The sequence below is a fragment of the Passer domesticus genome, chromosome 2 (assembly GCF_036417665.1).
Source record: "Passer domesticus isolate bPasDom1 chromosome 2, bPasDom1.hap1, whole genome shotgun sequence".
NCBI lineage: Eukaryota > Metazoa > Chordata > Aves > Passeriformes > Passeridae > Passer > Passer domesticus.
Window position 1 is genome coordinate 14,726,850 of NC_087475.1, and position 26,978 is coordinate 14,753,827.

The following is a 26,978-nucleotide window of genomic DNA, read 5'->3' on the forward strand; positions in this document are numbered from 1 at the left end:
AATCTGTGGTTGAGAAACAATTTATTGAGCAAAACAGAGCAAGCAAAATCCTCCACCTTTAGACTAAATAGAAAGGCCAGCTTAAACCAGCTGGGCTAGTAACCTTTCTGTTCCCCAGCTTTCCCCAGGTAGTACAAGAAATTCAAAACCAACAAAAAAATCACGTAGGTTATCATAATGTAGGAAAACATTCTTTTTCATGATGAGGGACATAACTTTGCATCTTGACTGAATAACAATGAATCAAGTAAAGAGTATTAACTAAAAACTAAGTCTGAGTTTTAATTAAATCCACAGCAGTTGCTATTTTTCAATATACATGGGACGAAGCAGAGTATGATATATTTCCTTGATTGAAGAATTTTCAAGTTCCAGCTGGACAGCACTTTAATTAACTTCATCTTCTCCCTTTTCTCAGCTGAGGTCTCATTCCATTATGATTCTGAATCAATCTTAAATGTAACATTTTGGAAAAGACAGCTTTCTCACTATGTGAATACTAAAAGTGTTTTTTCTTCAGTAGGCTGAAAACCTTCAAACTTGGTATTCTTAAGGTTGTGCTGAAAAATGTGGGGATATGGAAAAGCCAGAGTGAATGTGGGGAAGTGATGTGGGGAAGCCAGAGCAAAGATGACAGATGTGGGAAGTGTGTCCTGTAGAAGGCTGGAGTGCAGCACGTGCTTTTAATGGAGCTACTCCTGTTTCTGCTGTTTGCCAGCTGTAGTGTGGCACTGGGGATCTGCTCAGTAAAATGATAACACTTGCACAACAAACTGTTTGTCCCTGGCTGGTTGACAAACTGAGAGCAGCAGTATCACTGCTGAACAAGAGCCCAGAGTCTCCTCTGTGTTATCCTCTCACACTGAGCTAATTGCCAACAGTCGAAAGACAGCATCTATTTCACAAGTTAAAGTTGAAAGAATTTGTGGCAAGTACCCAGAGGCCAGGTTGAGGTTTTCCTCAAGTCTGATAAAGGATGTAGATAAGTGTTCACGAGAGCTTTGCGCAACTCAGGCAAAAGGCTGGAGGAAGGGACTTGTCATTACTGGCAGCCAACACCAATCCTTCCTTCCCTGACAGTCACTGGAAATGTATTTTACACACATTTCAGTGGGTAAGATATGACAGGTGTTATGCATGTAGTAACAATAATTTATCTTCTCCAACAGTTTAGATTTCAAGAGAATGATACCAGCCAAATGGGACTGGCCTTTGTAAACTGATCTGTTGGGAAGGCTCCTTTGGAAAGACAAGTGCAATGCATGGGTATCCACACCATGGTTTATAGTGTGACTTTATCTCTACTTAGAACCTGCAGAATTAAGACAGACAGGGTGTCAGCAGACTAATAACATCTAAACCAGGCAGTTGTCTTGAGTTTGGCACATCAGAGAAGTCATGCCACAGCATGTCACGTGTAATGTTAGGGAACATGGTGTTTCAATTATTAAATCAAGGTTGAAACTTAGACATTGTATTTTTTTCCTCTGGATTTTGGTTTAGTGAATTTCCCTTTTCTTCCCCTTGTCAGTATTTTAGATAGGGTCTCAGTCTTGGGTTGCAGTGTTTTTTTATGAAAGCTTCTGTTGAGTCTTCCAATTATTTAATTTATTTGGATTATAACAGTTAGAGTTACTGAGAATTCAGAGGCAATACCACTGCCAATTTATTTATTTATATTTCTTTTTGTTGATGCTGCTTGTAATGTTACCTCTAGGACAAAAGAAGGGGAAGTTTTGAGTGAAAGTGTAGTTCTTTAGCTTGCTCTCTTCCTTGCTGGGATAAAGTATGGCAGTGCTGCAGTGCAGTGGTACTCGACCTGGCATTAAAATAATTGTGTTGGGCACTGGAAGCATGCTGGCTACAGCAGAGTGGAGTCAAGTGCATTCTGATTTTCCCTGCCAAAAGACTTAGCAGCTTGGGCACCAATGAACCAGTAACAATAGACAGCAGGGGGGTGTTGTGGTTTAACCCCAGCTGGCAACTGAGTCCCACACAGCTGCTCACTTATTCCCCACCCTGCCTCAAGTGGGATGGGAAGGAGAATCGGGGGGGGAAGTAAAACTTATGTGTTGAGATAAGGACAATTTTATAATTTACATATATGTTATTTATGCTATATAAATATAACAATAATAGTAATAAAATAATAGGGGGAGACAGAGAGAGAGAGAGAGAGAGAGAGAGAGAGAGAGAGAGAGAGAGAGAGAGAGAGAGAGAGAGAGAGGGAGAGAGAGAGAGAGAAAACCTAAAAGACAAATAATATATAGTTACCACCCACTGACTGGTACCCAGCCCATCCCTGAGCTGCAATCAGCCCCTTTCTGGGTAACTCCCCCAGTTCATACAGGGTACATGATGTTCTGTGGTGTGGAATGTCCCTTTGGTCAGTTTGGGTCAGCTGTCCCATCTCTGCTCCCTTCCAGCTTTTGTGCAGCTCCTCACTGTCAGAGCACAGACATAAAAGTCCCTGACTTGAGGTAAACATTACTTAGCAACAACCAGAACCTCAGTGTGCTATCAACATTATTGTCATGCTGAATTTCAAACACAACACTGTACCAGCTACTAGGAAGAAAATTAACTCTGTCCCAGCTGAAACCAGAACAGGCAGAGTTTGTCCTTCTGAATTATTCATGTTCCCTACATTGCTACCTCTCTTGCTTCTGTAGCTTGGTATCTCTCTTTTCTAACTTCAGAGCTATTTGTCAAACAAAGTGTTCATGCAAGAATTGTCATGGTAGACACCTTGTGCAGAAAATAAGAGTTGAGTTGAATGAGAATATAGGATTGATTGTGGTGATCAGGTGCAGAGCTCAAGCAACAACAGCTCATTCAGCTGTCCCCTTTTGTTCCCTTCCCCTCCATTCTCCATACCTGTTCTCTCATTTGTCTTAATCACCTCCCTTTCTCTCTCTCTGTCTACTCTCAAATAATTTTGTATCCTGGTTACTTTTTCTGCACAAGTGTCTTTTGCTACCTCTGTGTCTGAACTTGGTGTTTCTGATAGAGTTTCCTATCCAATCATTTAGCAGTACCTGAGGACCTAGCAAGGGTTTACTTTTAAAAATATTTAAACTTTGTTCTTCCCTCCATTATATGTGAGATTCCATGGAATAATTTAGGTTGGAAATGACCATTGAGTCCAACCTTTATCTGCCAAGTCCACTGCTAAACCATGTTCCTAAGTGTCATATTTTTGAATACATCCAGGCCCAGGGTACCTTCCCTGGGCCACTTGTTCCAATGCTTAGTAATTCTTCTAGTGAAAAAAGTTTTCCCAATAGCCAATTTAAACCTCCCACTTTGGTCTTTTTCCCACCTTAACCATCTGTGAAATTTGGTCATCCTTCATGGTATTATTTGTAACACTTGTTAACTTCCTGCTCTGTTTTCTGCCTTGTCCAGTAATTTTTCATGGTTAATTCACTGAACTGAACCTCAGAGCACAGCCAAACCTTTTGCCAAGTGTACCTTCGTGGCTGGAAGGGAAGACTCACAGCATGGTGACACATATGGTGACATTCAGATAGCCACTCAGGCAACTGTGTAAGAGAGAGGAGAACAGGAGAAGTCAAAGACCCTTGTTCAACAGGAAGACATGGGAGATTGAGCCATAGAAAAGTCAATCCACAGGAATGCTTAGAGGGACAGGGAAGAGTTCAGCTGCTGGAGGAAGAACTGTGGAGGGCATCAGGTGCTTTGAAGTGCAGTGATGATTAGCACCACTGGGAAATGGGGCAGCAGGGAAGGACCAATACCTGGCAGATACAGCTCCTGCAGTCAGAAGAGACTGCTGACCTGCACCAGGAGAGGTTTAGATTGGACATTAGGAACCACTTCTTTGCCAAGAGGGTGGTCAAACACTGCAACAGGCTTCCTGGAGAGGTGGTGGATGTCACCAGTCTGTCAGCATTTAGGAGGCATTTAGAGAATACCTTTAACAACTTATTTTACCTTTTGGTCAGACCTGAAGTGGTCAGCCAGTTGGATGAGATGTTCCTTGTAGGTCCCCTGCAAATGTCATATTGAGTTCTAAATATGTTAAGACTGAATATAAAGGATAATTCTAATCAAGAGACAGGTGAGTGTCTGAAGTGTGCTCCCGAAAAGTGTTTTGACCACAGCAATCACCAGTACCAACTAATGAAGTTTACAAGGCAGATTAATCAAGTGTAAGTGAATGTGTTTGCAAGTCTGTTTCAAATTTGAGGTGTGCCTATGATTTGATGTCTAATGCTGGTGTCAAAACAGCATAAGGATTCAACAATAAAAACTTTGTGAAGTGACTGTGTTTTCTTCATAGATTTTTTATAATGGCAAATCTAGACAGAAAATATAATGTATAGTTTCACTCCAAACCGCTGTTTGTTTTCTGTGATTTTCATAACATTTTTCCTTTTATTATTAATAATATTATTGAGGGTTTGAAGTATAGAAATAAAAATTTTGCTGTAAGTTTGAAGTTTCAACCTAGTTTTACTGTTTACAAGTAAAGACTGTGTTTTTTTTAAGTGCTGGCAAGAAGGAATAGTAAGAGAAAACAACTTCTTTTTTTACCTCACTGACACTTCTTTTATTTCTTCTAATAGCCTGATGTTCTTGCCTGAGGAACTGGAGACTTTGCCATAAATTTAAATTCCTACAGAAAGCAGGCCTGACTTGACTTTTCTAGAACTAAACATGTCTCAAGCCATTTTCAGGTTTTTGTGATTTTGCTTTCTCCAGAAATTACATTAATCATCAGAGAAATGTGTTTAGTAAACAATGTTATTAAGAAGAATTGGTAATTTAATTAAAAATACATAAAAATAGGAGAGTGTGGACAAAATCATTATTGGGAGAATAGCATATGATACCTAGAAAATTTAAAACTACCTCTTTTAAAATGGAGAACTTAGACCTGGGTGAAGTGAAAGATATTGTTATTTAGTCCCAGCCCAAGGTGTGGAGGAGAACAGTCCCAAAAAACATAAAGCATTTGAAAATCTTCATTAGTATTAAAAAAACCCTCCTAAATACATCTGTGTACTTAATTTTTTCTTTGTTCTTATCATGAAAAATGAGGTGAGAGAAATATGAAAAATGGAAATGCAGCAATTTAAGACTCATGTTTAACAGCTTGATTAAAAATCTGAAGATAAGATTTAGAATCTTGGCATTTAAATAATCAGCTCCTTCTGGTATCCTTTGCAGAAGGAAGTGCTGGATGTGGGTATAAAATGAGGATAAAATATGATATTAATTTGCACTGAAGTAGCAAATATTCTACAGAAGTCTCAGGTCATTAATCTATCTTCCAGCTAAGGGAACTACATTAATAGCTTATGGGATTTACAGGGCAGGCTTCAATTTAATGGTTCACCCAAAGTTTGGGAAAAATAGGAAAGGGCATGATACTGGAGAATACGTTATATCCTGATGCATTAAAATCAATGGCAAAACTTTCTTGGCCTAAAATGGCCTCTAGATAGTTTCTAATTTCAGTGCTGCTGCTGAACGTTAATTGCCTGTCTGCAAAGTGGAAGGAACCATATTTTCCTGACAAGTGTTAAAACTGACTATAATCCTCACAGCTCTGTCTTGAATAGGAAAATAATCTGAATTAACATTAAGCTTTAATTTCATTTCTGGAGATGAATGGGATGGGGGTTGGGGTTTTTAGAGTGTGGCCTCAGCCTAGAAAAAGACCCATATTTGCAGTGAATTAACAAATGGTGCCTGCAGGGTCAGGAAGTTTCATTTGCAGTATTTCCTAAGCAGTTCTCATCGTCGTAGTCCTGCCTGTGTTTTGTCACCAGTTGCTATGTTCTTTAAACTATAATATTTCCCTGGACTCTGAAGCCAGGTGAGAAACCCTTTTTTTCATTTCTTGCTGTTGGGGATAGGGACTACCTTTGTAAATGGTGAGAGGAGTGCATTATACAATTTGCAGTTGATTCATGAGAAGCCTTGGAAAAAGAACCAGGGAGTAATGTTGTAACTTAATAGGTAAAATTCTGTCTTCACAGGGGAGTGTCACTAGTACAGCACCTATAAATCAGTGTTGGGGCAGTGCATCATCAGATGTGCAACCTTTTTTAAGGTGATAATTCCCATAATTTGGGCATTGACCTTGTTCTATGTTGTACAGATTTGTAATCTGTGTTTTTCTGAGTGATCCCCACAGGTGGGATATTTCTAATGTGAAGTCACGCTGTGAGACACCTCTGAGTGTGCTGGGAAGATGGGATTATAAATATTCATTGCTCTTGCAACCTTGGGCAATGAAGGTTTCAAATTTTATAAGCTAAGAAGAACTGGGCCCACTCAGAGATAAAAGAAAATCTCAAAACTTTGGTAATTCCAGGTGATAAATGAAGCAGAATGGGTAAGAAAATGAGAGGTTTTCTGCTAGGCTGATTTTGAGCCAACATGCTAATTTGATTAGTAGAAGTACATAAGCACACTATAAAATCTAATCACTTATGACAAAACCAAGTCAGGCTGGATTTCCCTCCCTTGGAAATGCAGTAGCTGCTCTGTGGTCCAGTGTCATCCCTGAAGAACCAGGCACCATGAGCTATAGATTCCTGGCATGGTTTGGCTCCCAGGTGTGAGGACCAGCCTGTCAGGCTGCCCCATGTGTCCCATCCTTTCCCACCCCGATTACCGGCCATGGGAAGCACAGTTAGAGAAGAGGACACATCTAGAGCCTGGAGAAGAACCTGGCTTGGATCACATATAATGCAGTTTCTTTTGACCACATGTCTGGCAAACAAGGGATAAAGAGCAGAAGGATCTAATTTTATTCCTTTCCTGCTAAATTTGCCCAGGTACAGAAGAAGGACTTGCTAATGCTTGGCTCCCACCTGTGCTCTGCAGTGAGACATGGCAAAGCCCAGTCCTCAAGCCTCCTTCCTGAGATCAGGTACAAATGTGTTTGGGGTTTTCTGTTTCTTAAAGAGTAGCTTTGCAGATAAAATATCCCAAAGAAAACTATAATCTTACATGCCTCTCCTGACCATGGGTAGAGTCTGCAGGTACATGTTACAGGTTCCACCAGGTTCACAGCATCACCCTGATGGAGCCTGAAAATCATCACCCAATGCAGCTCAGAGTGTCATTGTTTCCCCACTGGCTGGATACTCCTGCACCTTCTGGCACAGGTGAATTTCCAAATGTCTGCACCACTGGCTATTGAGGGCCCATCCTCCTCACTCCCTCTCCTTTTTGTTGATTTTTGGTTGTTTATTTTTTTTTTTTAAACCAGGAAAGATCACATATCAGTATGTTCTAATATCAAAATCTAATCATATTTTCACAAAATTAAATCACTGTTTCCAGTCAGCTCTAGAGTTCTCCTTCAAAGCACAAAAAGCCTCTCCTTGTTTGTGCTATGTTAAGTAGCATGAATTCAGTGGAGAAACTGGGGATGGCTGCCTTGAGGGTGACTGGCAGGAGGGAATCCTCAGGATCTGTCACAGTGGAGCATGGTAGCATGAAACATAAAAATGGTTTCAAAATTTACATCCACCTCCATGCAAAGTCTTCTGCTAAATCCTTTTTTTCTCTCCATGTGAGATCATGGTGTTGCTGGGGAAAAACAAGAAAATAATTTTGAAATTAAATGGATGAGAATTTGATAATCCCTGATGACCTATTTTCTTATAAGGTTATGGACTTGTGCAAATCAGTATGTGTTTTATAATGACTAGAGTATGAGAATGCCTAAATATATACAGCTGGGACAGCCAAGGCAAGAGCTGAGTCCAGGACTCCTCCCTCTGTCTTTTTCTTGCTATTTCTTTTAGAGAAACAGGATTTCATTGAAAACTCCTGGAGAGCATCCTTCTGTCACTTTCATTTCAAGTTCCATCATACTTTAACTTTTAGAAGGTCTTATCCCTCTGCCCAGGGGCAACCAGCCTGAGATGGGATCCTCAGGATTATCTCTGTGAAACACAGCAGGTAGTTCTATTTTTGCTGCTATGCCAATTTTCTGTTCTTTCCCAGTGTGCCAGGTTATGAAACTGAAGCATAAAACAAATAGTGAAATGCTGGAAATTACAAAAATTATCCTTTTAACAATTTTTATAATTATCATGAACCTAAAAAAGGAGGGTAAAGGGGGAAATGCTTTAAACTTCTTGCTGCTGGACAGACGATGATGCTGGACCATCTCCTTTTTTTGATGCTATAGGCCCAAAGAATAATATTTCTGTAAGATACTCTCCTTCTGCTCAGGGCTCTTTAAAAGCGATGAAAAACACCTTCTTCCAAAAAAAATATACTGTCTACTTCAACAAAGTACAAAGCAAGTGGAGAGATGGTTAAAGCCACAAAAATCTTTGCCCCCAGGATCTGGCCTGCAGCTTGTCCCCCTAAGCTTATGGGATGACTCATGTGCATTTACATTCCCTGTGCTTCACACGACATCTGCTGCTGCACATTTGTTGGAGGATTTTGTCTTTGAGCAGCTGGTGACAACCCACTTCCTCTTGCTTTCTTCAGCAAAGATTTTTCAATTGTTTCTTGTTGTTTTGATGTGAGACCCAGTGTTGGAAAAACAAGCCCATTTACCCTGATTAGAACCAGCCCTTTAAACACTTGCCAATTAACAACCCATTTGTTATTTTCCAAGGACCAAGAAATACTTTCCCTTTCTCTCATTTCACTTTGTTTCAGCTGCAATTCCACATAAGCAGCAGAAAAGCAAGCACTTCTTATATAAACTGTTATTAGTATTTCCCTTGTCTTCCCTGTTCCTTTTGTTCTACAGAGCTGGAGAGGTGGGCGCCCTTGGCTTTCTTCAGGCTAATCTTAATTAGTTTAATGTCATGATAATCATGCTACCTCCTTACACTGCCACTAGTGCTGAGTGTTATACATATATATATATATATATATATATATATATATATATATAACCTTGCTGAAAAACAAACAGAACATCACATTAGCGACAATGATACAAAAAATCATTAGTTTTTGTTATTCAGTGCCAATTCTATTGACAGGCATTAAGAAAAATAACATGCATCTGTTTTTAGCAAAATTGGACACGGTCTGGTTTATGCCAGTGAAGTACATTCAGTGAAATCTTCTTTCAGGGATTTGATCTCAACTATATCTATGAAATCATACATTATGATTTTATCCTTTTTTAAAAAGTATATACTAAAATTGAGCTGAGTGCTGAGCTACTCTTTTTTGTCTTCTCTTTCAACACTTCCAAATCTCCTTGCCAGGGACCACTTTTTTACATAAATATTTAAAGGAAGTACTAAACCTTTAAATGAGATCATCTTGTTTCCATTTTTGAAAATACAATCACTTATCTCAGACAAATCCAGGAGTAGTTACTTGAAAAACTGCATATAATCCCATCAGCCCTAAAGTAATGGCTCTTCTGCTTCAAAATGCCTGCTGTGTTTGTTACTGATTCGATGACTTTGCCATTCTGCAGGAATTTTCCAAGTAGGAGGGTTTCCCCTTTTCATAATTCAAGTTGAAATTACAATCTATTTTTAGCCTGTACTGTTCATTCCAATGAATAGTATCTGATCCTATCTTCACCTGTACTTTGCCAGTCCCTTAAAGTATAGGTGTAATTATGGTGTGTGGCTATTTACATGTTCTGCACCTCTCTGCAGAGGTGGCTTTGGCATCTGCTGCATACTCTGAGCTGAGTTTTCCTTTGCAAATGCCACAAAGCATCTGACTATAGAGAAAGGGGTTTTCTTGAGAGTCAAACTTGCTTCCTAACTTCATTGGATATGTTGCAAGTCCTTCTCTAATAAAGAGTTCCTTGGCTCCTGGATTTAAATACTGAAACAGGCACATATGTTTACTGAATCATTGCCAAATTTTGGGGTTTTATCTGTTAGTTTCATGTGGCAAGGGAGGATTTAAAATCATTTTGGTTCACAGGGGAAATTGAAAACAGGATCTATTTTTGGTTCTCATTTGACTCTTCAAGATGGATCAGTGGAAACCTGTTATAACACTAATTTACTTAAAGATGTATTGTGGGCACTTCGCTAAAATGCTGAGGGGAAAAAGCTTTGCTTTTGCAGTTGTTTGGCCTGAAGCCAGGATTCTCCATGAAGCTGTATGAAGAAGCCAGAGCATTATTATCCACATATTTTTATGCATACAGTAGAATTCATTGGCTAGACAATCTGTTCCCTTCTTGAAATATATTTAAAAAGACAGGAGTGGGCTACAAATAAGTTGAAGATGCACCCCTTTTTTTTATAGCTGTGCAAATCAAGGTCTGATATGGAGCATTTGGGTATCAAAACAAAATACTGCTTCCTTATAACCAGAGATTCAGTATTTCTTATTTCCTGACATGCAGTGCAACTGCAAGAAGAGATGCTAAAAGCCTCGGTGGTTGGAGTTTGATTTGTGGGGTTTTTTTTTCGTTTGTTTGTTTTTGTTGTTTTGGGGTTTTTTTTGTAGGGGAGGGGTTGTTTTGGTTTGTTTTTTTTTTAACAAATCATAAAGATTAGCTGCATATACCTATTATGTAATTTTCACTGTATTAACTGTAATTTCCTCTTGCGCACACCTTCAGCCCATGGTGCTCTCCAGCTGAATGCACGACATTTCTTGGTGCATGGGACACTATTGGTAACAATAAGATTGTGGCAACCTGTGTTATGCCTGCTCTATGAATAGCAGTGTCATTTGTCATGTGTCTGAACAGACTGCCTGTACAACACAGCCAATGACAAATTTTAGGTTGAGATAGATCTGTCCTCCAGTTCACAGACTGGCTCTGTTTTTTCCCTTGCATTGTTGTTCATCTCAGGCTAAACCCTTCTGTGCCCTTTCCATTCTCTGAGAGGAGAACGATCTGCACATAACTGGATATTTAACACCTGTGTTTCAATTATCATATCATTTGAAGAATCGGGTGCTTTACTTTATGTTCCTCAAGTAGTTATCTTGATTATTTGCTACTGCAGAGCTGCAGTAAACTTGTTTGTTTCTCCTTTTCTCTCTATCTGAATTTGATTTCAGAAAGCAATCTCAGATGAAGGAGAGACTTCAGAGTCCTAATCACATGCTGCTGTTGTTAGCTTTGTTGCTGCAAGTGGCAACAAAAAGTATACTTTACCTTATACTATATTAAATTCTAAGAGCAGAATACATTGTTTTTCTTGTTATGCCTGTTTTTTTTGTTTTGGGTTTTGTTGTTGTTGTTGTTTGGGGTTTTTTTAGGTTTTTTTGGTTGGTTGGTTGGCTTTTTTTTGTTTTGTTTTTTGAGGTCTTTTTTTAGTTGATTTGTTTTGGTTTGTTTTTTGGGTTTTTTTGGTTTTATTTTCTCGTGAGGTCTTCCAGGATAGATAAATGTGAAAGCCATGGTAGTTGTATTCAGCAAGAATTTTTTACAATATTTCATTACAAGGCGTACATGTCTTGGAGAATTTTATGAGAAAACAGCTCAGGGCACATTCAACAACATATTACTTCTTTCTCTCTCTTGTAAATTACCTTTGGGTCATCCTGCTTGCATAAGAAACAGGTCAATAAACTGATTTCAAAGCAGAATGTGGTATCTACTGAGACACTAACTTCGTCCTGGGCTTATAAAGAGTGCAAAGTGCATATTTTATGGTCCTCTTTTTGTCCTAATGTGATTGTTCTTCTAATCTCTTCTACAGAAGGATCCTAATGGCTCATTCAATGTGGTTTCATTTAAAGAATTTCTGCATGTCCTTGTTTTTGGTCAGTGTGCACCTTTCTTCTGTGTGGGTAATGCTGGATAAGAATTGTTTCATTTGTACAATTTGCAAAACTCATCAGGCCCAGAAGGGCAAAGTTTATCACAGAAGTTTGATAAGACTCTCATTATAGAAAATCACAAATTTAATAGACTTCTGTGTTTCATTACGTGTTTCATTATTTTTCATTTCATTATGTGTTCTGGAGCTTACAGAGTACTCATTTATTTTATTCGTTTCAATAACATTATGGCGTGCTCTGTGTTCTAGGCAGTGTCAGTCATTAGGGAATAGAGAATTTCTGTTATTGAATAGAGAATTTCTATCCTTTTTCATCTTGGGTTTTGATGTACAGTTAGGCAAAATTTTGAAGTGCCAGAATTCCATTAAATTGGAACAGGATAGTAGGACATTTTTAACTGAAAGGAAATTATTTTAAATTCCTCAAATGGAAGGTTTTTTTGTTTTTCAAATTTCTGTAGCCTAAAGAGAGTTCTAGTACTGGCCCATATTCGATTTCATGGTCCCAGCTGCTCCTGCAGTTTCAAAACTGAGCAGTAAGATTCTCAGTCTATACCAATGGAATATCTGCATCCTGAGAAATACAGATCATTACAACTGGAGTCCTTTGAAGATATGTGCCCTGCAAAGAGTAATAGCAGGAATGGGAAAAAAAAAAGAAACAAACAAGAAAAGGGAGAACCTGAATAGCATTAGGTGTTCTTTATTGTTTCTCTGTTGATATTCCAGATAAAATATGACAAGTCTTGTACACCCAAAACTTCATCTGATGCATGAAGGAAAAACAATGCTAGGTCTTATATTGTACTTGATTTTCTTTTTTTTTTCTCTCAAATAATCAGACTACTCTTCAGAAACATGTAAGAGAAGTTACGTAGGCCTCAGTTTTTGTTGGACAAAAATATTTTGAATCCTTCAAAGGAAATAATACATTTGGACACAATAAGTCACAGATGCCTTTTCATTTTCTTCTTCAAACATAAAGGCATGCTGACCTTTTGTGATAGATTGCTTCCTGAGAATACAGTGAATGTATTTCTATTCTTTCTTCTCTCTGGAGATCAGTTTGTCTTCTGTTTATAGAAAGTAAATCATCCGCATCTTATTTCTTTGGATTGAAGAACCCAACTAGGCCCTCATCTCTTTGACTTTTTCTCTTCCACCATCTGTTCATCATATGCTTTCATGGGCAAATCTACCCATCAAAACCAAGGAGTAGACACCTAGGATTGTACTGTAAATTAATTTACAGATGCATGTAAGATGATGGGAAAATCTGCTGAATTGCATTATACCAAGAACAATTTATCATGTAAAACCAGAACATTCTGGGAATTCAGATGCATACAAAAATTTGGAATACAGATTTCATGTTTATTGTTAAACACCTTTGTCTCTTTCTTCATAGCATGTATACAATTTTATTGTGAGCACTGAAAAGTAATGACCTGACCTTTTACTCCCCATACTGCTATTTGTTCCATGTTGATGCTTAAAGAGGCTTCCTGGAACAGAGGCTAGAGAGTGTTAAAGGAATAAAGCAGGGATTTGTTAAAAGGCCTTCAAAGGATACACCTTGGGCAGTACAAGAGCTTGGCCGAGGCTATGCCCAAGATGGATGATGGGTCATGACTTTTCACACTTTTATAAGTTTTGGTCCATTTACATACTGGGGTTAATTGTCCAATTACAGCTTCAGGATTTGCAGTCCCATCCTCCCACATTGCTCTCCTCATTTCGTTGCTGTTTGTACTTTTTGGGCCTGAAGCTGCAACAGTGTCCTTGGTTCTCAGGCTGGAAAAGGATTGTTTTGTCTGACTAAACTGTGAAGAGAACTTGCTAATACTTTATATGAAATTCAGAGTTACACACTGAAGCAGTACAGAATCTGGAAAATATGAAACCTAAAACTTAAGGCATTAATGTCAGCAGCCTCATAAGATACAGCTTGTCACAAGCAAGAGACAAATGCTTAGAAAGCTTTCACTCTGTTTGATCCCTGTAATCAACTTTATTTCCTCTACAGAATTCCAATTATCCCATTAAACAATGAGTCAGGATGCTTATATTGATACAGGTGCCTTAATTGGTTAATTTGTACTCATGTCAGCCCCAGCTAAGAATTTGTTTCCCTGAGGTCTCCTTAGACAGCCACAGCTCCTCCTAAGCCATAATGGTAATTCCTGGCAGGTGTAGTGCTGGAGTACAGCATTTAGGTGCACCCACAAGCACCACACAGCACACACTAATCCATGGTTAGCCATACATATACTTCCTGCTGAGCTTTTATTTTCTTCTACCTTGTAATTTCTAACCTATTTAGTTTTAATTATAAGCCTGCGATTATACAGCACTGACCGTATGCTTCTAAAACCCATTTGCAAGAAAAACATCCTAATAATATTGCTTTTTTAGTAGCACTCCAAAGCAATTAAACACCTATTAGATGCCAGTGAATTCTGCTTTCAGTCTATCATATGCACATTTATTTGCATATGCTGTTCTGTGAGTGACACAATTTTCATTATTGAATTATGAGGATAGAAATAACAGACAGACTATTTACTAAACTGTCTTTAACTCTGCATCAACAAAATAGCCAATTAAATGTGTAACAATTTTCACTGACATAAACTGTGAGATTTTAAAGTCAAGGTGAAGGGAAGGACAAACATTCCTCTGTGCTGCCTAAGACTTGTTCTCACCATGGCAAGAAAACAGGTTATCTAGTCTTGTAAATCATCAGAGAAACCAGACAGAACTACAGGTAGATCTTGAAAAGCAATTTCCTAGGAAATCAGTTTTTCAGGACCAAGCAAATCTGCTAGTGAACTGCCAGGATTGTTATATTCCAGACTTACATCCTGATAAATGCCATAAGCATGAGCTTCTGCTATAGTCCCTAGAAGACAGTTTCCAAAGGAGCTATAGAGTAATTAGGTGCCCTACTCAAGGGACTGTAATAGTTGTTTCTCAACTCCATTTCTGGTTTAGTTTACTTTACAGATTTCATTTATTTCTCTCTGCTGATGTAAATGAAGAACTTGCCCTCTCCCGTCCTTATTCTGCTGTATTAACTGGAAGTTTGCAGGAAGTTTGCTGTAGGAGGCATCAGAATCATCCCTAGTCCATAGACATAATCCTGTACCTGCCAAAGGCACCAGCTTGTAGAGAGCAAGCTACTCAACCTGCATCTTTTGAGATGCAGAGTAACATTTAGAATGGGGGATGACTCTGCTTTTCTGTTCATGGGAATGTATCTCTGTTTATCCTTTCAGAAGATGCAGTCAGCTCAGATAAAGTAAATTAAACAAGCAGTTTCCGCCAATGATCTTGTGCAATACCTGTTTCAAATTCTCTCTGTTGTGGCTTGTGTGGTGGGATGATGCTGGCTGGACACCAGGGATGCTCAGAAGCCACTGTCACTCCCCTCCTCAGCTGGACAGGGAGACAAAATACAGTGAAAGGCTTGTGGGTCGAGATAAGGATGGGGAGAGATCACTCACCACTTACTGTCATGGGCAAAACAGACTCAGCTTGGGGAAGTTAGTTTAATTAATTACCAATTAAATCAGAGTAGGATAAAGAGAAATATATCCATATCTTAGAAACATCTTCCCGTATTTCTGCCCTCTTTCCAGGCATAACTTCAGTCCTGTTTTTCTCTACCTTCCTCTCATCCAGTGGTCCAGGGGATGGGGAATGAAGTCTGTGGTCAGACCTTGTCTCAGCCACTTCTCCCTCCTCAGTGGGATGATTCTTCACTCTTCCCCTGCTCCAGTGGGGAGTCCCTTCTATGGGAGACAGTCCTCCACAAATGGCTCCCAAGTGAGTGTGCAGAGCTCTTCCTCCCACACAGTCTCTCTCCTGTGGTGGATCTGTCTTGTAGCCAGCTGGAATTGGCTCTGTTGGACTTGGGGAAAGCTTCTGGAAACTGCCCACAGAAGCCACTCCCAACCATGCAAACCCAGTACAGCTCAATTGTATGACCTGATGCCTCTCTGAAATGTGCTAAAAGCTTGGTATGCATATAATTTTAAATAATAACTAAAATTATGTAGTTTGACTGGAAAACTCCCATCAGTCCAAAAAGGTATCTGCAGATGATACATTCCAGCAAAGCATCTTTTTATACACACAAGCTGACAGGGGAAATTTGTCAGTGGTTTAGTCACCATTCAGCTGAATCACCACCAATCTCTTTTTAAAAATAGCTTGATTGCAGCAAGGGGATTCATCTCTCCTTTAGTAAATTAGATTAAATGCAATACAACAGATACTCTGCAGAGGTATATTTTGGGATAGAATAGAACTCTGTTTCTTCTTGTGGGTGTTGGCTATTTTATATTGTTTGACTAGTGTCTTTTATAGACTGGGGTGCCAATTGCTGCTATGCAGCAGTATGAAATAATGCCATTTCCAAATGTGCCAACTTCAGGGACACTGCTTCTGAAAATGATCACAAAACTAGTGAGGTTTGTACTTCTAGCCATAAGTAAACTGTATAAAACAAGTTCCTTTTCATATAAAACATAATTGTCACAAAAGAACAAAAGCAGCAATTAGGACACCTGTCTTAGGGAGGGAACCACTTAAGGCCCAGGATAAAGCACTAATTTCATCTAGGCTCCACAAAACAGCAGCTGGAACACCAAGCTCTTGAGCACAGAGAGCAATTTCTAGAAGACTCTAATATCTTTTGGAATTCATATTCCTAATGAATTCAACCAGTATCCATTCCCTTCTTCCAAAAGATTCACTGAGACACTTGCACACATTTATGCAGTAGTATTTGGTATTTTGATTCCTTACAGTTTCATCTCAAAGTCCAAAGGCAGCAGTTCTCAGCTGGGTAAATTCCAGCATGTTCAGCATATTCATCACAAATATCGGAATTTGTGAATTATTGTCTCCTCAGTGATTATATTTGTGAATGTGAACAAAATAGTCAGAAGTTTTTAATATCTCTGCTACTTATAAGTTTCTTCTCTCATTACCCTGGTATCTAAAAAGCTATGAATGCAAATTGAAGGGTTTTATTCTCAGGTGGGACACTTCTTGGATCTCTCTGGTTTTTTGGGCCACTGTTTTCATAAGAGATGGAGAAATTTTGTTTCTGTTGAACTCCAAGGATGCTTTTTTCCCCCCTGTATATCCATATTAATTTTCTACTGTCAGGAGCAGCCCTCCAGGTATCATGAGCTGGTTTTGTGGTATCACAGGCTTGAATTGCTGACCTTGCAATGACGGTGCTTGTGAGATCTCCAGATCAGTTTCATGTCATCAGGGAGCTGCTTACAGAAAAAAATTTTCAAACATTTGATTTTACATTGAAAGCAACTTCAAGCTTTTTTGAAGTTTACTCATTAATTGCTAGGATTTGCTTTATAACATCTAAAGCTGGGAAGAAACAGACAAGATGTTCTGGCAATTTTTGTTCATTCAGCTTGCAAAAGCCCCTGAAACAAACGTATACTTCTCTATAAGTGTCATCAATGCATATGTTCTCTAGGAATTGGAATAAGCCCAATGTGGCCATGCACTTTCCAGATAAAAAGGGGATGTCCTTAGAGCAAGGTTACTTACAAGCTACAAAAGATTTTTCATATTAAAACAAGCTGTTTCCAGACAGGGTTTTTGTAAAAGAGTCTATACTAGAAAATAGTGGGGAGTCTGAGCAAGGCCAGGGTTGGAGACATAACAGTTAGCTGTAAACTAATTCTATCCTTTCTATTTCTTGCGTTTAGACTGGGCCTATCCCAAGGCACCCTTTATAACTTAACAGGGCAGTGAAGAGTCATGATATTGAGACACCTGCATGGGCAGTGAGAGTGTGGCTGAGATAAGCTGGGCTGCAATGCACTGGTGGTAACACTGCTGTGTTTCCTGAACAAAACACAGAGCTTAATTTTCAGGGTCTGAATAGTTTTAAACCCTTCCATTGTGGGGAGCAGTAAACATCTTCTTTGTTATTCAGATATTTTAATGGTTCTATTAGCACTTGCCAAATTTTGTCCATTGTTCATTTCAGATATTTGCAGCCCACCCTAATGATTCTCTTACAGCCACTGTAATACATGTTGGGTGTTAATTGTTTCCAGTGTTCCATTGAAATTAAAGGTGATCACATCTGGGGCATTATTGTAAATGTATCATCATCATATGTTCCATAACTTCTGAGCTTTGGATGTGTGCTTTAGCAACAGTGGGATTATTGGCAGAATATGATGTGGAATAATCCAACATGTTCATGCAGAGGCTGCACATCCTGTGTTCATTAATTGTTTTCAATCTCAAGGACTCCAGCTAATTCCCCACGGATTGGAACTACACAGAGAAATCCCATGACAATTAATTATTCATTTGTTTTTCATATGAAAACAATAATCTTCAGACTTAGTTAGATTTGATGTTTAAAATGGAAAGCTGAGGAAGGCTTTCCTGCTGATGGAAGGGAATAGCAAATGAAAAGCTTCCTGGAAGACTACACATAATTTCCACATATTCTGAGCGCATGGTTTAGGAAGATTTGTAGCAGCGCTGAGGGACAGCCACTACAGCAGAATTATCCACTCACTGCTCTTCACAGTTGTTGTGCAAAGGTGGCCTCAGTGGAATTGTCAGAAGCAAAACTAAAATAGATTTGAGAAGGTCTGAATTGATTGACTTTGACCTGGGAATGTGAAAAGGAATGGGACTGTGTTGCCAAGCCCATGCAGGAGGGAAACTCTAGCACTTGTCCAACTGACCGATGTGAAGCAGGAGTCTCCTCCATTCCCCAGCTTTCCTCCAGTGCAATCACTAAGCTGGAGGGGAGAGACACTGTTACCAGCTCAGGTCCCCCCTACAAGGCAGCTCACTGGGGTCTGACCACCCCATGTGTCACCTAAGCCAGCATAGCAGACTGCAGGTTCTGTTTCTCTTTCAGCCCAACAAGACTCTGGTACCTGGTGGTCTTGTAAATGGCCATGAAGTACCTGAAATTCCCAGCACTGTGCTCAGAAAGTCTTTCAGAAGATGCAAATATGGAGAGCATACAAACTGCTGAGGTTTGTATGTTGAATTGGTAGGGATCTCTGGAGCACAACAATGTATAATTCATAGCACCTTTTTTCCTATGCAAAAAGTTATAAAAATAGCAATAGACCTAGCAATCCCCAGGAGCAAGAAATAGGGCAAGGAAGGCAAGAGACTGGCATGTCTGAATAGGGAATTGCTAGTCAAACTAAAGGAAAAGAAGCACAGGCAGTAGAAACAATTGAGCAGGGAAGAGTATGGAGATGAAGTTTGGTTGTGTAGGGATAGGGTGAGGAAGGCAAAGGTGAAGCTGAACATGGCAAGGAAGATCAGCAGGAAGTTAACACTTCTACAGGTGTGTTAACCAGAAAAGGGAGGTCAGAGAAGGTGAATGCCCCTGATTAACAGCACTGGTAAACTGGTAACAGTGGATGAGGAAAAGGTTGAGGTTTCTTGCCTCAATCTTCAATGGCAACCTCTCTTCCCACACCTTGAGTGGATGGAAATCAGGATGGGGACTGGGAGGGCAAAGTCCCTCCCTCTGTAAGTAAAGATCAGTTTTGTGACCACCTGAGGAACCTGAATGGATGTAAGTCTATGGGATCTGATAAGCTGCATCCCAGAGTCCTGAGGGAATTGGCTGAGGTATTTGCCAAGCCTCTCTCCATGGTATTTGAAAAGTCATGACGGGTGAAGTCAGGTAAAGTACCTGGTGACTGGAAAAGAGGAACCATTGTACCCATCTCCAAAAAGGGTCAAAAGGAGGATCCTGGGAACTGCAGACCTGTCAGTGTCACCTTTGGGCAGATCATGGAACAGATCCTCCCTGAAGCCATGCTAGGGAACATGGAGAGCAGGGAGGTGATTTGGGCTTCACCAAGGGCAAGTCCTGCCTGGCCAGCTCAGTGGCCTTCTGTAATGGAGTGACTGCATCAGCGAGCAAGGGAAGGGACACAGATGTCATTTTTCTGGAGTTCTGCAAAGCCCTGGACACAGCCCCCCATAACATCCTGGTCTCTAAATGGGCAAGAGCTGGACTCAGTGGGTGAGCTGTTTGGTGCAGAAGAAAGTGGTTGGACGGTCACACCTAGAGGGTTGTAGTCAACAGCTCAGTGTCCCAATGGACATCAGTGACAAGTGGTGCCCCTCAGGAGTCTGTACTGGGACCAGTACCATTTAATATCTCCATTAATGACATAGACAAAAGGATCAGGGCACCCTCAGCAAGTTTTCAGATGACATCAGGCTGAGTGGTGTGGTTGCCACACCTGAAGTACAGGATGCCTTGGGACCTGGACTGTCTCAAGAACTGGTTCCATAGGAATCTCATGAAGTTTAACAAGATGAAGTGCAGGGGGCTGCACTTGGGTCAGGGCACCCTCAGTATCAATCCAGGATGGGGGATGAACAAATTGAGAGTAGCCCTAACTGGCAGGACTTGGGGGTGATGGTGGGGCTGGACATGAGCTGTCCATGTGTATTTGAAGTCCAGAAAGCAAACTGTGTCCTGATCTGCATCAAGAGCCATGTGGCCAGCAGGTTGAGGAAGGAGATTCTGTCCCTCTGCTCTGGACACATAAGGCTGTCCAGAATGTGCCTGAATTCCATTATTTCTGACTCTATCTGAATAGTCATTTGAGAGGTTTGTCTGCCAGCTGCCCTGCTACGGAGAAATTTTTGCTGGTAGCATAAGGTTTGTACATGTCTGTTGAACACTTTGCATTGAAATAGAGAGGATCAAGCTCACAATTTCACCCGTCTTCTGCAAATCAGAGCATCAGTATGTGTAAAGCAGTGTCCCAGAGGCTTCTCCATTTAGTGATATTTTAGTCAAGACCAACTCGTTCAGCAGAACTGGTCTATTTTGTCTATTTACATATGCTAATAGGAAAAAAAAAAGTTAGATTTAGCAATTGCTACAATTTATCTTCAGAAATGAGGATGCTGTGCTCATTTGTACTTTCTGCCCATGGTGAAGCATGTAGTGATTGCAGCAGGGCCACTCTCATGCTCCTGGGTTCAGAAATCAGTGTCCAGAACTGCAAGTGTTTTCCCAGTAGTAAGACAGAGAAGACAAGAGTTCTCAATCTTCTCAAAAAGAGACTCCTTTTATCTCCCCCTGCAAGGTGATCAGTGTTATCAGCTGATTTGAGAGCCCATTTGTGCCAGAGCAGTGCAAAAGAAACAAAGCATGACTGAGAGATACATGGAGTACAGTGCTTTCAGAGCTTATTTTTAGACTGGAAATAATGTTGGTTTTAATCTTCCTTGATGGCTGTTTTCAAAGGCACACAGGATGGACATTGCTGTTTTACCTGTCAGTGCAACCTTGTTTATAAAATCAAGGAAACCTTTAAATATACCAAGATTGTAGATAATAGCTTTCTTTCCAGGTTTTTTTTTGTTGTTGTTGTTTGCTAATTTTTTTTTCTCTCAGCTAAAAAAATTTTCAACTATCTGATTAAATAGAATATGATATTTTCTTTGCTGAGCACAGGGGAAGTATTGGGGTTTTTTTTGGTTGTTTTTTTTTTGTTTGTTTTTTTTGGGTTTTTTTGGTTGTTTTTTTTTTTTGTTTTGAGTTTGTTTGGGGTTTTTTTTGTTTGTTTGGTTGGTTTTGGGTTTTGGTTGGTTTTTTTTTGTTGTTTTTTTTTTTTTGTTGGTTTGGGTTTTTTTGGTGTTTTTTTTGTTTTGGTTTGGTTTTTTTGAAAGACCAGATTTCCTCTGATTCACTGAATCTGTGTAGAGGGTCCCTGCAGAAAACATGATACTACCTTTTACAGTACTTGTACTCTTTATACAATAAACTACTTATGATAAACTAGTTATGTATTTCTTACTCAGATTCCCAAAGGAACTGGTATCTCCTTGATGCTAAACAAGCTGTTGGGAGGTCTTTCTGTTTTCTTTTCTTGGTTTCAGAAAAATCTGGAGAGCTACATGTTGTGGTGGCAGAACATGCTTTGCCACTGATTATCTGACCTTCTAGAGGCGAATCATTTGTCAGCTTCCTTCACTGGCTGAGAATGATTATTCTCATGGTTTCTCTGTTGAGCTGACTTTGCATGTTTCCCTTCAGTGTCTTGGGAGTGCATCTGAATCCGTGTTTCTATGCAGAAAAACCAGACATTTTACAATTCCTTGGGGTAAGTGTGATGTGATAATCTGTCCCTGTCAGCAGGGACAGAACTTTCAGTCCCTGGGAGGTGAGAAGGAAGAGGAGGGTGTGAAAAGTGAAGTGCGTACACTTTCAAACCTGGACTGTCTGTTTCTTCTGCTTATATTTGACTGGCGTGGAGAGCACTTTTGGCTAAGGTGTGTGACCCTTAGGTCCAAGAGATGACTTAGAAGCAGTCATAAATGGCCAAGGCTTTAGGAGCTGCAGTTTTCTCCCTGACATGGCTGGGGAGGCTCTGTGCCAGGTGAGGATGTGTTCACCCAGGAGGGATCCCTTCAATCAGGACATACTGTCAGGTTAGGGCTGCTCTTGTTTGTTTGGCCAGGTAAAACTAGCTGGAAAAGGGGCTGGTTTGAATGTGCAGCAGTAGCTAAATAAGTAATTGAAGATGGGGGGACAGTCCCTGGAGAATCAGGGCAGGTTTGGTTGTTGAAATCCCTTGCTAATGAAGCTACCAATGCTGTAAATGGCAAAGGGAAAAAGAGGCTCAGGCAGAGCAGCAGGAAACCAGAGGACAAACACGTTTTAAACCTTTCCTTGCTAACTTGGTAGATGGCTTTGATCATTTCACAGAAACCAATGGGGGAAAGAAATTACACCAGAGAGGCAAAAAAATCCATTCTATCCTCCTTTTTCCTCTTTTTCTAATGTTTTCTTCAATACAGATATGGCAAAGGTACAGAACAACAGCATAAAAAAATAGAGATAGCAATTTCAAGAAAAAGGGAATGCACTGAATGCTACCTGCTGTCTACCCCATTTCAGATAAAAAGTAGTGAGTCTCAATGCACATGTTTTAATCTCAAGAATTCAAGTTTTATGTTGAACTGTTTTTTTCACTGAAATTTTGGAATAAGTTTAAGGAAAAGCAGAGAGAGAGGAGACACAGGCAGGGTCTAATCAAGGACTAATTTGTTTCAGTCTATTATATACAAATATCACAGGGAAATGCCTTAACATAGATGTTTTATCAAAGGAAAGCCAATGTGTGATCATAAAACAAAAGATGAAAAATGTCTTAACAGAAGATTAATAGAAACATAAATAGTCTCAAATTTGCTAGAGGAACAAGGAAAAGAGCCTCAGAGAAGACACTTAAAGAAAAGAAAATTGTGCCTAGTCATCTTGAAAGAAGTTAACTGCAGTTATGTCATGCAAGACAATCAACTCAAGTTGAAGCTTTTCTATCCCTTCCTTCTCCCTCATTGCTCTAGGGTTGGGATCCTACAGTCACCATCTGCCATTGGTGAAACAGCCCTGCAAAGGCTTTGCCAGGATCTGTGATGTGTTGCAACTTCACAATGGGTGAGGGAGGTCCATACCACAGAAGAAACACCCCCAAAACTGGGTTTGGATATCTCCTAGAGATCACAGGAATCAGAAATGGCAGTGTGGGGTGTTAAAGAGGAATTGGCATGGTGGAGGTAACCACATAAGTCACACAGCTCAGGGTGGTCAAAAGTCCAGTCACAGTTTATCAGCACCTTCCTCAAGGAGGCCAGGAGCTGATTGTAAATCAGGAACATGTTTTTCTAAAGGCTCTGGATGAGTTTTTCTTACATAGCAGTTTAATTGCTCATCTCATCCCTACCTGTCTTCAGCCATCTCTGACTTAAACAGATGGACCCTATTTTTAGGTTCTTCCACCTTACTGCTGTTGAGCACCCCTGAGACAGTGATGTGCTCCAGCATTTTGGGCTTTTCTGTGCTTCAGATCCCAATTTTTTAGAGGTTTAAGTAGAAGCAGGTGGTAGTTTTCTGTCATATCATACTCAATGGACAATGCTTAATATGCCACAGAGTTTTGATGCCTACCTCTGGAAAACAAAAAGGAACAGACCTTCTAATCTGTGGAATCAATACAGTAGCCAGCTCCTAGGATGGCTCACAGTTTTTATATGGCTGAGTTCCAATTCCATGAAGCTTTATTGTGCTCAGGTAATAGGCACTAGCACCAAGGCCTGCTCCAAAGTCACCTGAAGCCATTGGAAAGGCACTCTTGATCATACTGCTTTGAAGAGTTGTCCCCATCCATGTCTTTGTCTCTCTCAGTCTGAAGGGGTGTGTGAGGACTGCAGCCAGAGAGGACAAGAAGTAGCTCTGGCTGAGGGACTGAAAGCACCAGGAGCCCAGGCAGACCTGGAAGCAGCTCTGTGATGAGAAGCAGTGTTTGCTGTTTCAGACTGTGTCACACAGGCAGTGGGCTGCTTTACTTTGACCTCAGCAGATGATTTCACATGGACCTGACCTGCAGTGGCTGGACTTGAGTAAGAAACTTTGAAGTGTGGGGGCTTTCTGACACCTTTTACTGTGCTTTGAAACAAATCTATTGTATTGAAAAAATGTATTGAAATCTATTGAAAAATCTATTGTATTTCTTTAGGAAGTCAGTGTTTATTTTCTTACTCAGGTAATTATGTGTGATTATAAGCATGCCTCTATAAAATATCACAAGAAAAGAAATTTAGTTCAAATACTATAAGGACACATGTAATACAAAAATCACCAGGGTGGATTTTCAGCAAGAGTTTTGCTTATTTTTTCCTAGTGAATACTCTCTGTAGTTCCTCTCAATGGTGGTAACTGGTTACATTCATTTATACATGTCAAAAGGAAAAATATGGGGAAACTTTTTAGTCAGCTGTACAAAAGTATCTACTGATGGTCTTTATTTGGTAATTGAGAACAAAAGAGAAAAACCCAACCAGATTGCTAGATCTCCATGGGAAGCCAAAGAAGCTACAAAGCTCATTGTAACAACATGCCATGACTGGAGTAGAAGCTGGACATAATACAAGCAAAAGAGGTTAAGAAGAGAGGTGACAATCTGTATTATGTTGTCATGGTCAGCAGCTACATTTATATTTTGATTTATATTGCCTCAAAACCTAGCTTCTTGCTGATATTGGAAAAATATCTCTGTCCCGTCTTTTCTTTAACCAAAGAAGAGCACTTTTCTCTGACCAAAGTGTGACCACATGCCTAACATCTCACGAAACAAATTCCCACATTCTCCCTTTCTTCCCCTTGCTCCTCCCAGACACAGCCTGCCAAGCCTGTCTCATTCCCCCACCCCCAGCTCGTACAGTCCAGCACCTCCTGGGGTCCTGCAGCCCTGCTCTGTTCCACTGCAATCTTTGCCTTTCCTGTTCCTTTTGCTCATCCTGCTCTGTTCCACTGCAATCTTTGCCTTTCCCATTCCTCTTGCTCAGCCCTGCTCTGTTCCACTGCAATCTTTGCCTTTCCTGTTCCTTTTGCTCATCCTGCTCTGTTCCACTGCAATCTTTTCCTTTCCCATTCCTTTTGCTCAGCCCTGCTCTGTTCCACTGCAATCTTTTCCTTTCCCATTCCTTTTGCTCAGCCCTGCTCTGTTCCACTGCAATCTTTGTCTTTCCCATTCCTTTTGCTCATCCTGCTCTGTTCCACTGCAATCTTTGCCTTTCCTGTTCCTTTTGCTCATCTTGATGGGACTGCAGCAGCATTGCCCCTCCTGGGGAAAGGCCTCATCATGGGGACTGCAACACAAAATGTTTTCTGTTCCTCTCTTTTCTTTTTGGGGGAAACTAATTTAATAATATACTCTGCAAAGCCTTCCTGAGTATGGGGCCCCAAAGCAGCACAGGCATTTTTTGTGCCAAAACCCCCTGTGAAACTCAGTGCCACTTGGATATACAGCTGCTCTTGCCTTAGAACTCAAGGCAGGACAGCTTTTCTATCAAGGTGCCACATCCAGAATCACAACTAACATCTTGCACTTCCCACACCAGCGGTCCCTTGAGGCTTGAGGAGGAAACTGGACTGTGAATAACGAGGTATCTGAGCAGTTGGTGACTCACTGGAAGTCCATGGTCTGAGATATTGACAGTCTGCCAACAATTTTGTCATGGTTGTCAGTGAGAGGAAAGATAAGAACAGAACCACAAAGAGGTGTTGATTTTTAAAGGTCAGCATACTTGTGGTTCAAAGTCACCCTGGGAGCGATCTTCTGGATTTTCACAGAGATTCACTGATAAAAGGAAAACTAAAAAAAAAGTGGATTATGTCCTTTTAATACAAAATACCTATAAATTAGTATTCTGAACAAAATGGCTCAAACTTAGCTGCATATTCTTCTTTGTGTTTCCAATGTGGAAGTTATCTTGAACTTCTAAACATTTCTCATCGTAGGAATACCAAATTTATGGGAATATTTGCTCGTGCATTTGATTGTCTCTCATCCCAAAGGTAATGTAAAATAAGTTTGTGCAATGGGATTACCAGGAAGAAACCAATGAGCCCCATTTGCTTGTAGTTCATCATCTGTATCGAGGAAGGTGAGAAAGCCCCCAGAGTTAACAGATGTCTGAAAATCATGCTTTCTTTTTATTGTAGTCTTACTGATCTTTACCAAGTTGACAAAATGACATTCAACTGGTAAAAAATTGCTAGTAATTGTGTGAATTAATGCAGCTAATGTCCCTGGGGTTTTCATTTGACACAAAACAAATTTAACAAAAAACCAAATAAAATTATCCTCAATATAAATGAGTTATAGCATTTCACAGTGCTAAAACCCCAGAAAAAAATGGAAGATTCTAAACCAGCTAAAAAAAGTCAGAGCCCGTTGGGAGAGCTGTAGGTCCCTGAACTAAAGATGGTTAGATGGAATAATTTATCCTCCAGGTGAGTCTTTCCATCTCTGACAGCATCTGTCTCATTTGTTATTTCTCTGCCTCCTACTTTATCTGGCTCACAGATGTTACCCTCCCTGCATTTTTGTGAACTTGTTAACACACTAAGATCTTTTCCCTTTTCATGTCTTGTTCTGTTGAATTACTCAGTCAAAAACATACATTAATCAAGCCTAATTTTTTCCTTTTGCTCCACAGATTCAGGCAGTGATTATTGCTTAAGACACCATCTCTTTGAAGAGTATATTGTACGATAATGCAGTAACGCTCCATTTCAGGTAGGTAGTCCAGATAATATTTTAAATATTACTATACTGTTCCTAGCTTGCTTTTTTTTTTCAGACTCAAATCAAAATCATTAAAAATATCTTTTTGAAT

The 26,978-nt window shown here is 40.0% G+C and overlaps 1 protein-coding gene across 50 annotated transcripts in view; it reads left to right on the top strand.

The window, feature by feature from the left end:
* The window catches only part of LOC135293390 (collagen alpha-1(I) chain-like), a 406,941-nt gene that overhangs the window by 168,319 nt on the left and 211,644 nt on the right, over window positions 1–26,978 (top strand). For 40 of the 50 annotated variants that reach the window (XR_010355523.1, XR_010355510.1, XR_010355487.1 and 37 more), the window contains 2 exons: window positions 6,816–6,910; window positions 26,799–26,878. The gene's annotated coding sequence lies outside the window, so the exon portion shown is untranslated. The remainder of the gene's footprint in view (window positions 1–6,815; window positions 6,911–26,798; window positions 26,879–26,978) is intronic. The other 10 variants (XR_010355504.1, XR_010355509.1, XR_010355512.1 and 7 more) reach the window with 1 other exon arrangement.